The 6,169-nt window shown below is 49.6% G+C and overlaps 1 long non-coding RNA gene across 1 annotated transcript; it reads right to left on the bottom strand.

The window, feature by feature from the left end:
- Positions 1–34: 34 nt before the first annotated feature.
- Positions 35–1,672, bottom strand: LOC101766481. The gene is made up of 3 exons (XR_215796.2): positions 1,557–1,672; positions 1,305–1,382; positions 35–104 (listed from the first exon to the last, which is right to left on the bottom strand). It is a non-coding gene; the product is annotated as an uncharacterized LOC101766481 (long non-coding RNA).
- Positions 1,673–6,169: the final 4,497 nt, after the last annotated feature.

Below are 6,169 nucleotides of genomic sequence, written 5' to 3'. Positions count from 1 at the left end.
CACTAATAATAAGGTACCGACTTATACATGATTACCTCAACCACTGATGCTTCTATTGAACTCAGTTGCAAGGGTTGCAAAACCGTATGACACGTCTTAAAGACCTGCAATTGATCAAAGAACATAGGTGGAAGGACACCCAAGTCAAACAATGGCCAGTCATTGAATGCATCAAAAAGACAATCCAGACTGACAAGTACAAGCACATCAACACCTGTCAATATACTCGGGTTCCCATAATTACTACTTCCTAACTTGTGTAAATACCAAATAAACTCGCAGTGCATCGTGTGGACTATTCACGGTTAAATTCATGGAGCTTTGGACCGGAAACAAATTATCTTCCTTATTCACACAGGTAAGTTGAACAACACAAATTCTGCAACCCAATCTATGCCCATCTTACATTACAGCTAACAGGCATTTGTATTTGTTATGTGCAGAAGGATATGACTAATTTCAGGCTCAAGCTAGCTGTCACATTGGTTAACTATGCGTGGAACAAAGTGAAGGGAAGTCCAGGATACAAAGCTACCGATGCCGAGGAGACATACACGATGGAAGACAATGAAAAATAGATTACATTCCATTTTTTCCGTGTTTTAGTAGCATAATTTTTAATATATTGCCAGATCCTTTATTGACTTAGTGTTGGATACTGCCAATGTTCATAGTTCATGCCTAATGACTGATGGAGCAGCATGGAAAAATTTATGGTATGTTTTACTTTAATTTTGGCATGCTGCACATCTAGTACCATGGAAAAATTTATGCCCAAAGTATTGAAACAATAGCATGGTACGCCTCCGTTAAAAGGTCAAGCTTTGTAAAGAGCACAATTGCAATGCTGATTATGTCATCAGTGTTGCATGTAGCTGATGGTTTAGTTAAATGTTTACCCAAGTTCTTAAAATACAACAACTAATAAAAGATCTAGTCTAGTTATGTCTGCCCAAACATACCTGTTTAACGTATCTGCATTACCGCACCTGATAGTTGTATTAAAAATGTATTCTCTCATACTTGGGAAACCCCCAAACTTTACACGCAGTGACACATTACTAAAACATGAACATTTATATTGACTACAGTTTTAGTCTCTGGAATTTATCAGAAAGAATCAGATTATGGCACCTTGAATGTAACCCTATTTAATAGCACATGACCAATATCATCACAAGCACTTTTTCAGTATTAAGCATAGTTTTTTTTGGTACGTCACAATAACTCACTAAACTGAAAATATAAAGATGAAAGGTTTTTGTCCGCACAGATTACAATAAGCTCAAGCTTAAAAATCACACCTGGATCTCAAGAACTGCTTTTCCCGTGCGAGTGGGCTGGCTCCCTGCATCAGGAATCAGATTTTTGGCCTTGTGGCACTGCAAAAGACAATGTTTCAGCATACACAGCATTATTTAGGTATGCAGATCTAGCTATAAAATGCATTATTTAGGTATGCAGATCTAGCTATAAAATGCATTATTTAGGTATGCAGATCTAGCTATAAAATGCATATTATACGACATGATGATAATTGAAATCGAATACATAACCTCATCAAACACTAGGAGACCGTCAAACTCGTGGCCACACCATTGAACCAATTGCTGTAAACGGGAGCGGCCTAGGTACCGTGGAGTCGCCGCCGCCCGCCGCGGGGGAGTCGCCGCCGCCCGCCACCGTGGAGTCGCCGCCGCCCGCCGCGGGGGAGTCGCCGCCCGCCGCGGGGGGAGTCGCCGCCCGCCGCGGGGGAGTCGCCGCCCGCCGCGGGGGAGTCGCCGCCGCCCGCCGCGGGGGAGTCGCCGCCGCCCGCCGCGGGGGAGTCGCCCCCGCCCGCCGCGGGGGAGTCGCCGCCGCCCGCCGCGGGGGAGTCGCCGCCGCCCGCCGCGGGGGAGTCGCCGCCGCCCGCCGGGGGGGAGTCGACGCCCGCCGCGGGGGAGTCGCCGCCGCCCGCCGCGGGGGAGTCGCCACCGCCCGAGTCGCCAACCCTAGATGAGCCTGCGACCGGCGAGCGAATGGAAATGAAGAGGCCAAGTCGCGAGCTGACTAAATTTGAAATGAGGATGAATAAAAATAAATAAGATTAAAATTAATAAAGATTTCATTTCATCTATTACATCATTGCCATTTTACATCTTTCCAAAAAAACCCTTATACTGCCTATACAACTCATGCATACTACATATACTACAGCTTATGGTTTTAGTAGTATACAATTAATCTCAACCGTTGGATCCTTACATACGAGTCCTTTTCTAACAGTAGTATAGGGTAGTATTGTCCATGGTAAAGGAGCTCGAGAAATTAGGCGCTGGGAAGGCCATGCGGCTGAGCTGCTTGGGTATATGACGAGGATTGAGCTTGGTTTGCTTGGCTCAAACAAGAATCCAAGAAATAAGTTTAACTAGTAAGTATATACTTCTGTGTAGCTTATATGGGCTTGATTGGTGGGCAAAATTCCTAGGTATTCCTGGGAGAGCTCCTTTACCATGGACAATACCTACCCAGGAATCATGGTTCCTCCGCCCATGTTGGTGAGGTCGAACGTCACCGATCCCCTACGAGGGTCTTGCGGTCTTGGAGCTTGTGCTGCTGTCGGTGTCGAAGGAGAATCTAAAGGACGATCTGCAGTGACATTCCGCATGAGACTCCTCTTCAATAGGCCCTTGTTTACTTGGTGAATTTGGGAGGTGCCAAATTACTGTAGCAACACTGTAGCGTTTCGTTTGTATTTGTGAATTATTGTCCAAATATTGACTAATTAGGCCCAAAAGATTCGTCTCGCAAAGTACAACAAAACTGTGCAATTAGTTTTTGATTTCGTCTACATTTAGTACTCCATACATGTACCGCAAGTTTGATGTGATGGGGAATCTTCTTTTTGCATAGTGCCAAAGTTAGAAGTTTTGTGGGAAGTGAACAAGGGCTAAGCAAGACCCCGAACAATGTTCGACGCAAATCGACTTGAGCACACTGCGACGGTCGGCCGAACCACGAATATTCCACATGCAAAGTGTACAGAGGTGCATGCAGCTCCACCTGCCCAGAAAAGGAGTAGTTCCTATTATTTCTATTGTTTTCCTCGATCCAATCACCGAACTCAGCACAGCAGCTCTCGAACGGAATTCCAACTCGACGATCTTTCAAACCAAAATTGATTACACACTGGAGCTGCCCTAAGGAAGCAGGGAAAAAGCAGTGGGGAGAGAGAGTGACGATGAACATGCATGGCTCCAGGCGAAACACTGTGGGCTGATCCCGTTGCTGCGACCGGTGGAAGCAGCTGCACGTAAATAAAGCTAAATAAAGCCGGCGCCCAATTCATCAGAACAGAAGTGGGTACAGTGCTGCAGCTTTCAGAGACAGGCTGATTGAATGCTTACCGCTGATCTCTGCACGCCACCCTAATCCATGCATGCATGGACGTGGGGGCCGGCCTGGCCTGGTCGTCGATCGTCATCGACCGATATGAATCATGAATGTGACGGTAGGTCTCAGTACGAGCGAGCACTCGTCGGCTCCGATCGGATCGGAGCAGCAGGCACATGCACGCTTTCGGTGCTCACCGCATGTATGCGTGTCGCTGGCTCGCTGCAGTGATACACGCGCGGCCTATACCATGTACCATCATAGAATGAAGAGACACGCTGACAAGCCCAGCCATGAAGGTCCAGTAGACGGTAGTACTGCATTACTGCAAAACGATGGGATGGAGGCGAGCGCGTGATTCGCGGGAGCTCTGTCGACCGACGTACGTCCTCCCATATTTCTCGCCGGTCACTTCCGCCGGCCGGTCGGTCGGCCTTCGTTAACGTGCCCATGCTTGACTGCTCATGAGCAGGAGGGTTGTATCGGATGTTCGGTTCCTAATTAGGAGGACTAAACATGAACTAATTATAAAAGTAATTGCACAGATGGAGTCTAATTCGCAAGACGAATCTATTAAAGCTAATTAATCCATCATTAACAAATGGTTACTGTAGCACCATATTATCAAATTATGGACTAATTAGGCTTAATAGATTCATCTCGCGAATTAGACTTCATCTATACAATTAGTTTTATAATTAGACTATATTTAATACTCGGTATCAAACATCCAATACGACAGGTGCTAAAGTTTAGCATCACCTCAGGCCCATAGGTCAAAAGAAACGTCTATGCGAATGTTTCCTCCATGCGACGATAGGTCAAAAGAAACGTCTATGCGAATGTTTCCTCCATGCGACGATATCACGCTGACATGCAGCTCTCGCTGAGCGCAGTGATGATTCCATCGTAAATGGTCTGTATCGATGGGGCCGGCCGGCCGGTCAGCCCGCCGGTGGCTGCCTTCCGTTAGACGACACGGCAGCGCATCGCATCGGCCGTTTGCGTTGCGATGCGATCCCATCGGCGGCGGACTTGGGCTAGCTCCGAGGTAGCGACGCGGCACCGGCCGGCCGGGAACATGAGTGAGATCCACGGCCGGCCCCCTCCCCTCGAACGCGCGCGTCGCCGTTGCACACCGTAAAGCGTACGAACGGCGACTGTTGCACCCGCCGCCGACCCCTGCGCCCGCACAGTCGGCGGTGCCAAACACCCAGTCCCACTCCGGCACTCCCTCCCACCAGTGAGGCAGTGACCGACTGCTTTGTGATTGCTAAAAGCAGCGACCGTGACTGACACCCCTGCCTTTAAACGGGCCACCAAGCGTCACGAGTATCTCTCTCTCTCTCTCTCTCCCCTCCTCCGAATTGATTGTAGGCTGCGGATCCGTGAAGCCCATGGGCCATAGACACCCCTGCCTTTAAACGGGCCCGAGGCGGCCCCTCCTACACATATGCTGCTGGCCCTTTTTCTTTCAGTCACGGGCCCACGGCCTCATAACATAGTCGGAGGAGGAGTAAACTTGGAGCGAGGCATGTATGGCTGCTAGAGCCGCCGGAAGGCGTTTGTAAATCATATTCTGTAAGGCAAACCCTCTCAAAAAAAAAACGGTAAACTTGGAGTGAAAAAAAAATAATTCATACAGGATTACTCATCCTGGAGTAGTATTTACTATCACGAGCAGACATTTATTTAGATAATCCGCACCAAAACCGCATTTATTCAGTCAAATCCGCAGCAAAAAAAGCCGCGGACCCTGTTAATTCACCGCTACAAATACAATACGAATACATGCGGACACGCTGGCGTCTCGAACCGGGCATCGATCGTCGTCGTCGTCGGGTCGGGTCGGGTCGGGGAACCACGCGCATCTCACTGGGCAGCGCCGCCGCCTTCCGCGGAACCGGCGGACCCCCCCGATGCGGCGGCGGCGGCGGCACCGGAGGTCTTCCCGGCGTCGTCGGAGGCCTTCTTCTCGACGGGCGGGGCGAGGGCGACGCCGGGCCAGTCGCGGCAGGCGCAGTGCTGGCCCTCGGGGATCTGCGCGTGCACGGACGCGACGTGGCGGCCGCACCCCGCCCACGTGGGCTTGCCGCAGGTGCCGCACTTCACCTGGTAGCACATGGCTGGCTCCGATCGGTGCCCTCTACTCTCCTTGCTTCTGACTTCTGAGAGACGACGGCCCTACTCGCGGTCGTCTCCAACCTTGATGAGCTGTTGTGCTCAACTGGGTGATGGTTGGATGATTGGATCTGGGGGACGAATGAATGCTGAGCATTTATAGAGAGGGCCGATCGGCTCGACCGCTCATTTCTTTCGCCCATGATAGGTCCAGTGGGCCGCCTCTTCCTTATTTCCTTTTTATAAATAAAAAAAGATAATGGAAAGATTAAGGGGAGCAGTTGGGGAATATCGAATGGTGGTGAATAGACTTTGAAACTCACTGGAAGTAGCAGGCAAAGCTAGTCAGGGAACGAAGAACCGAATCCGTTCTCCACTGGCAGGCGTCCAAAATACGTCAATACATGTGCAGATGTGCTTGCGTTGCCCTCGATCCTTTTGAACAAAATCATGCTCAAGGGGCACATTTCTTCTTCGTCCAAAGTGACCGCGTCCTAAGTGGGGCTAAGGCTTGAGCTTCCGCTTGAGTCGTGCGACCGTGAAATTGCCAGGTGGTCACGTCCCAGTCCAAAAGGATGGAAGCACGTTTTTCTTTTTTGACATGTTTTGGACGTTTGCTAGTGGAGAGGTCGTCGTCGAACACTCGAACTTCGACGTTTCCGGATTAATTCCTTTA

This window comes from Setaria italica, chromosome IX (genome assembly GCF_000263155.2).
Source record: "Setaria italica strain Yugu1 chromosome IX, Setaria_italica_v2.0, whole genome shotgun sequence".
Taxonomy (NCBI): Eukaryota; Viridiplantae; Streptophyta; class Magnoliopsida; order Poales; family Poaceae; genus Setaria; species Setaria italica.
This window is presented reverse-complemented; position numbering and strand designations above follow the sequence as displayed.